This window comes from Raphanus sativus, unplaced genomic scaffold (genome assembly GCF_000801105.2).
Source record: "Raphanus sativus cultivar WK10039 unplaced genomic scaffold, ASM80110v3 Scaffold0922, whole genome shotgun sequence".
Classification (NCBI taxonomy): Eukaryota; Viridiplantae; Streptophyta; class Magnoliopsida; order Brassicales; family Brassicaceae; genus Raphanus; species Raphanus sativus.
Genome location: NW_026616236.1, coordinates 2781 through 12517, shown reverse-complemented (window position 1 = coordinate 12517; position 9737 = coordinate 2781). Strand labels below are relative to the sequence as shown.

General features: G+C 37.5%; 1 non-coding gene across 1 annotated transcript; it reads left to right on the top strand.

Moving 5' to 3' along the window:
- On the top strand, nt 1-74 carry TRNAV-AAC (transfer RNA valine (anticodon AAC)). Its single transcript has one exon. It is a non-coding gene; the product is annotated as a tRNA-Val (tRNA).
- Nucleotides 75-9737: the final 9663 nt, after the last annotated feature.

Here is a 9737-nt window from a genome sequence, read left to right as displayed (position 1 = left end):
GGTTTCGTGGTGTAGTTGGTTATCACGTCAGTCTAACACACTGAAGGTCTCCGGTTCGAACTCGGGCGAAGCCATAACATTTTTCTTTTTGGCGAAGTGGTTAATGGGTCTCTCTTGGGCTCATTTACAGATACAAATCCATTAGGCCCTTGCTTTATCAGCCCCCGCCTCCTTTAGAACAACGATGGATTCCATCATTCCATGTCTGAATTTCATGCGATCGTGCAAACTGAATTTCATCTTCCAATACGAAGAGTTAATTTATAAGCGAATACGAGGATCTTTAATACATGAGACAAAAGAACAAATTGAATGAGAGAGTCAAATGCAGATAGAAGCAAATCAAACTAATTATATCTACCTTTTTACCAAAGAGTACTGATATTGGTAATAGTATCCATAGTTTTTGTTTTTGAACAAATTGTATTTTGAACAACAGTATCCATAGCTTATGTTTGACAATTTTAACATATATTTTGAAATTAAAATAACAGATATTTAGTAATGGGACTTAATTCAATTTGTTATTTGTAATGTTTGGAATTGTGTTAAAGACATCATCAGGTTTTTAATTTCCGGTTGGTAAAATTGAGTGTCGTGAGCAGTTAATGAGATTTTAGTCACAATCACTTTCTATTGGTCATCAATTTTGCATGGGTTTACATGATCCTTTTAAGTAACAAAATGCAACCAGTCACGTATGGTATGGTTCCGATTAGTTACTGCATTAAGAAGATCTATCAATTAAGTGCGAAAACCTGATACATACTTTCAACGAAAAAACCCGAAACTAATCCATCTTGAAGAAAACCAAACTTTTGGTAGATCATGAACGTTTCAGCAAAAGTTCATGTATACAGAAAAATGTTCGTGTATCAATCCATTTATAGTAAAAGATATCGGACGCATTTTGAAAAAAAACAGAATAACTAACCAAAAACCCATGTGAAATCTATAGGAATGTCTAACGAGGAACTTTCATGAAACTGAATCGCAAACCAAAAATGGGTCCGATAATATCTAGATTTTTTTTCAAACCAAAAAAAAAATCTAGTATCTTCCCAAGAAAAAAAAAACAAATTTTTAGTAAAAAAAAACAAATTAAAACTAGTTAGCTCAGAAAAATTTCTGGTGTGTGTTTTGAATTTATCGTCATATAATTAAATCTATATGTATTCTTCTAGTCACAGTTTTATTTACTTTCTATTATTTTATATATAGTGATAAAATATATATTTTTAGATATCATTCCAATACATATTTCAATCAAGTTTAATTCATATGGAAACTTTATTTTTTTGTTATTTGAAAAGTAAGAAATAGTGTTAAGATAATGGATACTCATCATATAAGTAGCTAAAATTAGTAAGTTGATTGATCTGAATGTTCGCTAATATTTATTTCATGATACTCATTAGTTAAAATTTGTCCTCGTTCATTGAATTCGTAACAGCTATTATGTATGGATCCAATTAATTGCTCTGTTAAGCAGAAGAAAATAGTTAACACTCTTTCTATATTCTTCATTTTTAAGAAAAAAACCATATTTCGTGACTCATGAAGTTGTGATATGAACAATCGGTTAAATGGTTACAAAAAAAAAACAATCGGTTAAATTTGCTTGTTTTGTAGCTATTATCATTTCTAGTTAAGAGACAAATTAATTAGCAAAAATTCTCATCTCCGGTGGAACATCACTTTCACTGACGACTCACAAAAGCATATGATACATCCATCCCATTACACATGTTATTTTTGTCAAAAGTAACAGACTTAATTATCTTGATTAGAAATCAAACAAAACAAACCAAAACCCTATTTTTATATGATATTTTTAATGAAATCAAACACTCTCCACGGCCTTTTGAACAGTAGAAACCTCTAAGCCTCAAATTATTGGTAATAAATCTTATCTTAGAAATCGAACTAAACAAACTAAAACCCTATCTTTTTATAAAAAAATGTCGGTTACCACAAGATTTGTTGTAACAAGTGCCTACTTCATAATATTTAATAGTTATATTATTTCTTAAAAATATGTTATATAATTTTAAGAATCCAAATATATAAATTTATATGATATTTTATATAATGAAATCAAATATTTCCAAATCATTTTAAATATTATATCCTAGTCTATATATTTAGCAGATATTATCAATTATATATATCATAAAAAAATATTTTGTAATTCAAATATTACTACATTGTTTTGATAAAATTATAGAGCCCTAATTAGAAATTAGTCAATTAACTATGACGCTAATGACTTGGAGTGATTAGTAAAAACTATTTTGATTTTTGTCACACTGGCATCAGTTAGTCGTTCTTAAATTAAAATGTTGTAAAAGAGAATCAATAACAGCGTAAATTACTTCGCTTGGTTAGAGTTAATTTGGCCTGTATGGTTACATTATTTTCCATGTGCCAAATTAATATTAACTGAGTGTCAGTAAATTGTAAATGCTGAAACCTTTGTTTATAAATAGAAAGATTCGATATGGTGAAAATGTTATGAGTGGGCTTAGGTTAAAAAAAACTAGATGAAGCAATTTGCGAACGATCTCCCTCTATATAAACACATATCCATCGAGAGTGGATTATAATCAAACCCACAAAAACATTTACTTTATATTTTTGATAAAAGAGAGAGAGAGAGATAATGGCAACGTACAAATCTTTTTTTTTTTTTTTTTTTTTGCTAAAATATTTTCTATTAAATTGCATGAGAAATAAATGTTTTACAAAGCCAAGCTTAGTGGCAAATGCCTTACAAAGAACCGAACCCGAAACTGCAAGCAGTAGATTTTGCAAACTAACAAACCATTTCACTCGCCCAAGTGAATAATTAGCTAGCAGAGCAGTGTAGCGGTAAGAGAGTAGATGAAGAGTAGCTGGGGAACCTTATCATGAATGCCATGCCTGAAAGAGGAGAGAAGCAATGCCAGGGTCGTCCTGTCTAATAGCACCTATCCGTAGCTTGATTATGTTATGAATCTCCTTGATGACTGCAGAGGGGAGCCTAAATCTGCTTCTATGAAGCCTTCCATTACGTTCAGCCCATATGCAGTAGATAGAAGCCTGCCAAGCCAACAGAGTAAGCAGTCTAGTGTGTTTTGGTGTTGTCAAATTCCCCAATGCCGTTAGAGTACCGTGCCAATCTATTGGTGTAGAGAATCCCGATCGAGCAGCTGCAGTGTTCCATATCTCCCAAGAGTATGGGCATGAGAAATATAGGTGATCCCTTGACTCAACGTCCGAGTTGCAGAGCACACAGATAGGATCAACATTAAGCCCCCACTGTACCATCCTATCCTTAGTAGGGCACCTGTTCAAAGCAAACAACCAAGATAGAAACTTGTGCCTCGGGATTCCTCCAGAGAACCAAATTACTTTGCACCAAGGGACTCGCTGGTTATTATCACGCAAGAGGTCATAGACAGCTTTTGTTGAGTAGGCTTTCGTAGGCTTTCCTTGCGGCATCCATTGATAGGTATCAGCTTCATTTGTTAGCGCCAGTGTGGAGAGATGGGTTTGGATGTTTACCAGAGCTTCTGATCTTGCAGGAGGCAGTTGCCAAGAATCAAGCACCCATAATTCTGCCAAGGTAGTAGATTCCGGGATCCCAGTATTGCGTGTGTTTTCCCCTCGGAGATATGTCTTGAGGCTTCCGAATGGTGACCAGTTACTAGACCAGAAATAGCAAGTCTCGCCATTCCCCACCACCATCTTGATCCAGTCAAAGACGGTGTGCCGCTGTAACAGTAGGTAGTTCGCCAGCCAGGAGTTCTTCTGCTTTGTGTTTATGACCCAGAAGTTGTTGATGTTGCCGTCAAGAACCTCCGCTAGGTACCAAGCAGCCCAAATAGAGTCCTGTTTAAAGAAGAGAAGCCAGATAAGTTTTATTGCACAAGCCGCATTCCATACGACCCAGTTCTTTAGCCCTAGACCTCCTTCATGTTTTGGAGCAGAGACCTTGTCCCAAGCCACTTTCGCCGCCCCACTGCCATCCAGTTTGCCTTTCCACAAAAATCTTGAACAAAGTTTATCAATCTCCGCAAGACAAGCTTTAGGCAGAATGTAGGCAGAAGACCAAAAATTAATTATTCCAGAGATGACAGTTGAGATCAATTGTAGCCTTCCCGCGAAAGACAAAGATCTCGAAGTCCAGCTCAAGAACCTCGATTTTATTGCCTGTATCAGTGGGGCACAGTGAAGCATGGAGAGCTTCTTGGTACAGAGAGGCACTCCCAAGTATCTGACAGGTAGAGAGCCAGGAGAAAGGCCTGTAGCAGATGATATAGCCTCCATTTCATGTGGTTTCAAGCCTGCATAGTAGATCGACGTCTTGTCTACGCTTATCCCCAGCCCAGAGCGCGCTTCAAAGTCCCTCAGTAACCCTATAATAGTGTTGACAGACTCCACTGTTCCATCGCAGAAAATGAGCAAATCATCAGCAAAGCATAGGTGGGTTAGACCGGTCCTCTCACACTTCGCATGATATTTAAAGTCTCCTCTGCGAGCTGCCAAATTCAGAGATAGAGATAAACAGTTCATGGCAATCACAAATAAATAGGGAGAGAGTGGATCTCCCTGCCGTAATCCACGTTTGCCTTTGAAGTATCCATGAAGAGAGCCATTAAATCCGACGGAGAAGGACGTGGAGCAGACACAAGCTTCAACCCACCGGACGAATATCTCAGGCAGGTGCAAGCCCCGAAGACATTGAAAAATGAATTCCCATCGCACGGTGTCAAATGCTTTTGCAATGTCTATTTTGATGGTGATTCGTTTCTGGCCGCCATTCTTGTGATATCCTTGGACAATTTCCGATGCCAGCAGAGTATTTTCAATCAGAAGTCTTCCTTTGATGAACGCTGTCTGGTTTGGCAAGATTGCTTCAGTGAGAATAGTCTTTAAGCGCTTCACCAGTAGCTTGGAAATTGTCTTGTAGGTTGTGTTGCAGCAAGATATCGGGCGGAAGTCCGTGATTGCAGAGGCTCCGGGTTTCTTTGGCACAAGGGTGAGTATTGTAGCATTTGTAGCAGCAGGCAGAAATGAAGAAGTAAAGAACTATCTGATCGCACCAATAGTTTCCTCACCAACTATACTCCATGCTGATTTGAAAAAAGCTGAAGTGAAGCCATCAGGTCCCGGAGACTTGTTAGGATTGAGCTTCAGTAGAGTAGTTGTTATCTCCAGGTCAGTAGGGAATGAGGCTATGAAGGATCGCTGCTCCTGGCTGCATCGAAAGGGGATGATCTGCAGGAACCATTGAAAAGGGGAGAGCAGTTGAGGAAGATCTGTAGGGGCTAGGATCGAGGTGAAATGATTAACTGCAATCCTGGCCATCTGTTCCGGATCAGAGATAAGGACTCCGTTTGAAAGCATAAGGGACCTGATAGAGTTGTAAGCTAGTCGAGCAGCAGCGACTCTCATGAAAAAGAGGGTGTTCTGATCTCCAAGATGAAGCCAGTTGATACGTGACTTTTGCTTGAAAAAGGATTCTTCAATACCCCGCAAGAAGCTCCAGTGATGATGGATTTCTTTTTCAGCCTCAAAATTCTCAGTAGAGGGGTCCTCCAATAGTTTAACCTGCACATCTTTAAGCAAACCGTTAGTAATATTCACTCTCTTAGAAATGTCAGAAAAGCTCTCTTTGCTAAGTGTTTTTATCACTCTTTTAAGGTGTTTAAGTTTGTAGGCTAGCCCACAGAGATCCTTTGCTCTGTTTCCACACTGAATCCAAGCCGATCCAACCGAGTCCACAAAGCCAGGGTGATTGGTTAAGAAGTTGAAAAATTTGAAAGGTTTGGTTCCAGAGAATGGGAGGGGGCAAGATAGGTCTAGAAGGCAGGGAGTGTGATCTGAGAATTCAAAGGGGAGGAAAGAGGCTACACTGTCCGGGAAACACTCAAGCCATTGGCTGTTAACAAGAGCTCGATCAAGTTTTTTAGTGGTTGGGTTTTGGGGGGAACTATTGGTCCAAGTGTTTTGGCTGCCTTGGTATCTGAGGTCAGCCAGTTCCAGCTCGAGAATAACATCATGGAACTCAACCATGTCTGGAGTAAGATGATCTACCGAAGGCGATGAGTGCTCAGAGTGGTGAGTTATTTGGTTAAAATCCCCACCAACCATCCAGTTCCTTGATTCCAGAAATAAGGTTGTCTGCACTTCCCTGAGATCCTCCCAAAGACTGAGGCGTTCATCTCGCAGGTTAGAAGCATAAACCGCAGAAAAGTGGAAGGTTGTTGCTCCCGGAATAGATACAGAGCAGGTAATAGATTGACGAGATTGGTGCAGGATCTGGACAGTAGCTGGGAATTTCCAAATGATGATTATCCTGCCATCTTCATCAGTATCGTGGTTTGCAAAGTAGCTCCAGCCACTACATGCTCTCTGCATAACGAGGTTCAGGTTCGGTTCTTTAATATGAGACTCCAAAATTGCACCCGCAATAGGCTTATTTAAAGATAGCCAACTAGCAAAAGGGCGGTGCTTGTCCGGATCATTAAGTCCACGGACGTTCCAAAAAAAGGTTTTGATCGACATAATTACTGAGGGGTGTCAACCTTCCCTTGGGCAGAGGAAGGAGACGCAGGGACAGAGGTAGGAGGGGTAGGCAGAGGTTCAAAAGCTAGGGGCAAAAAAGGGTTTGAGGTGGGAATAACAGAGAAGGGAGGAGACTGGGTATGATCAGGCTGAGGGAGCTGGGGGGAGGGAGAGGTAGTTTGTGTGGAAGAGGGGTTTAATGGATCAGATGGGGGAGGTATGAAGGGGTTGAAAGAAGTTGCGGTGTTAATAGGGGAAAGTATAGGTAGAGGAGCAGATGATGCAGGAATAATAGGGCGGGGAATATGGGGAGCAGGGAGAGCTAATATGAAGTCAGATGAAGGAGAGCAAGGAGCAACGTACAAATCTTCTGGGAAGCTTGACCTAGAATCTCCTGCAGTCGAATTCATTGAACACTTAACCAGAAAGAAAACTCATGTTTCATTCCTTTTTGCTGCGGGTAAAATGATAAACTCTTCCAACTTTCATTTCATGTTTCTTGATCATCAATCAAAACCCTTAATTATTTGCTATGTTTCACTGTAGCGGACTTGAGGTTCGAAGTCGAGCCGAAGGATTCGGAGACAAGAAAAGTGACCATGAGCATACTTGGGAACCTAATCTCGGGAAGCTACAAAACAGTCGAAGCAACATTCACCGTCGCTCTTGGGGACGACACGACAGCTAGCTGCCTGGCGTACACCTTTGAGTTCGAGAAGATTAACAACCGTAACATCGAAGATAAAAAGATCGTTGAATCTCTACTCACGTACATCCGTTTAAGCGATGTCAGCTATAAGAGGAAATTTAAGCACAACTCCATTGACGCTGGGTATCCGGCTGAAGAATGCTTTAAAGATTTCGTCAGCGCATTTGAAGAAGATGGTAAACGTTTCTACTTTGGTCTATAATTATATCGTTTATTTCATATTTACAGATTCAAACCCTAACTTTCTTATGTTCACCAAAAAGATGAGGTGGAGATGGTTGGTGTGGATTGGCAGAAAAGGACATTTACGATGAGTTTCATCAGCGCTCCTTCCATGATAGAAAATTTCGAGACGGTCAAAGTAACAATCACTATTATTCCTAAGAAAGAAGGTAGCCGCGTGAAATGGAGCATCGAGGTCGAGAAGATTGATGATGACACCCAAGAACCAGACTCGTTCCTCTTCATAGCCTGTTCTATCCGTGAGACTATCCAGAGCAAGTTACGCAAATAAATGCTATAAATCGAAAGGTTCATCTACATATAGGACCGTCTAAATAAAGTGGCACTTATATCTATTTATATGTCAACGTTCATTGCAGTGTTTGCATGAATTTCTTATAACAGTTGGTATTGGGAATGTATGGACCTCGTAGTGCTCTTTGAATAATATATCTATTTGCATATTTTTGTTGGACCGATGATTCTAATATATTGAAAAGGCTAATTGAACAATCCGCATTTCGTCACTCAGATATAAGCTACTCACACATTAATTAAGACTAGAAAGCTACCTCCGCGCAAGCGCAGGGTTTGTTTATCATTTTTCAATTTTTTGTTGTTTAATTTTTATATATTTTGCATTTACTATTTAGAGTAGAAATTTTATAGTTATAATAATTTGGCTAGTTTAAGATGCTAATTTTTGGATAATAAGACAAATGTATCTTCATTGCAAAAACAAACCATATGAATAATTAGATCAATTTTTTTTTTTTATAAATTGCATTTTTATAGAATGTAGCTTTTCTTTATTAAATAAGTTGACAACATATTAAGAAAATTTAAGCATATATATTACTATTTATCATATTATTGTTACATATTAACTTAAATACATTATCTTAGGATCATATATATAGTTTAAAGCTTATAATATTATCTTTTACCATAATTAGATCGATTTTAAGGAAATAGTCATATTCTAAATTATGATACACAATGCATTTCTATTTACAATGGGCAATGTACCATAAATTACACTTTCTTTGTGTTATATTGTGTAGTTCATGAATTTATTGTGTTTTATTAGTTGTAGTTATTGGTATGATAGTAAACTTTGAATCTTTAATGTTAAGATATAAAATATACAACTTTTTTGGAATTGGTTTAGGCTGAAGATTAATTGGAAATTACATAAATATAAAAATAAGTATATTAAAAACACTATTTGAAATGATCATTCTACCATATAATCGTTTTAAGTAACAAAATGCAGTCAGTTACTACATTAAGAAGTCTGAAAACTTTGTACATTTTTTTGAAAAAACTTTGTACATTCTTTTCAACGTAAGAACCCGCAACTAATCCATCTTGAGTAAGACAAACTTTTTATGAGTCAGAGTGGAGCAGTTACATGTGTAAATCCGTTTATAGTAAAAGTTATTGTATAAATCCAGTTATAGTAAAGAGATTCATGAACACAAACTTTCATCTCTGTTGGAGAAATAATCACTTTAATAATTTATATCCCTTTTGCAATATTATTCATTTTTCTCTTCTAAATTTCCATTATAATAAGATAACCTCTAATTTAGACAAAAGAATTCAGAAAAGAAAATCAAACGCAGGCACGCATGAGCATTCACTAGTCAAACCATTGAAAGTTCATATCTATTTTTCTTTGGGATAAACTTTAGCTAAGTTCATATTCACCGGCAATATTTTCTAAAGATGTAATTAAGGAAATCAATTACGTAAAACAACTAACTGCGTGCTTGGAGTTAACTGATACGCTAGGCACATTAAATCAATTTGGCCTGCATAATTATTACTCCCATGTACCATACCACACTGGTTAAAAAAGTGACAGCTCATTGTTTTAACCTTTGGGAATCATTGACGTCAGCCTCTTGCATTGAATTAATGATCTTTCTGTAAAAAAAGAACAGAAGAGTTTGAAATAAAGCGAGAGAGAGACGAGCGAGGTTGCTTCCCCCTCGTTTAACTGTTTTGTCGCATTCAAAAGGACACTGAAGGAGAGCTAATAAAGAGAGAGAGATGGACAGCTAGCTCTCCGGTTCCTACCACGGTAACAATTGCAAAGAAGGAAAGCAACTCTTTTTATTTTAACAGTGGTTAAAAAGGGAGAGGTAAGAGTAATATTAAGTAAAGCGATGACCAGTCAAAGAGCCTCCTTTTTCCTCCTCTTATATTTGTATATCAAACAACAAAATCATAATCCCTGGTCTGTCAA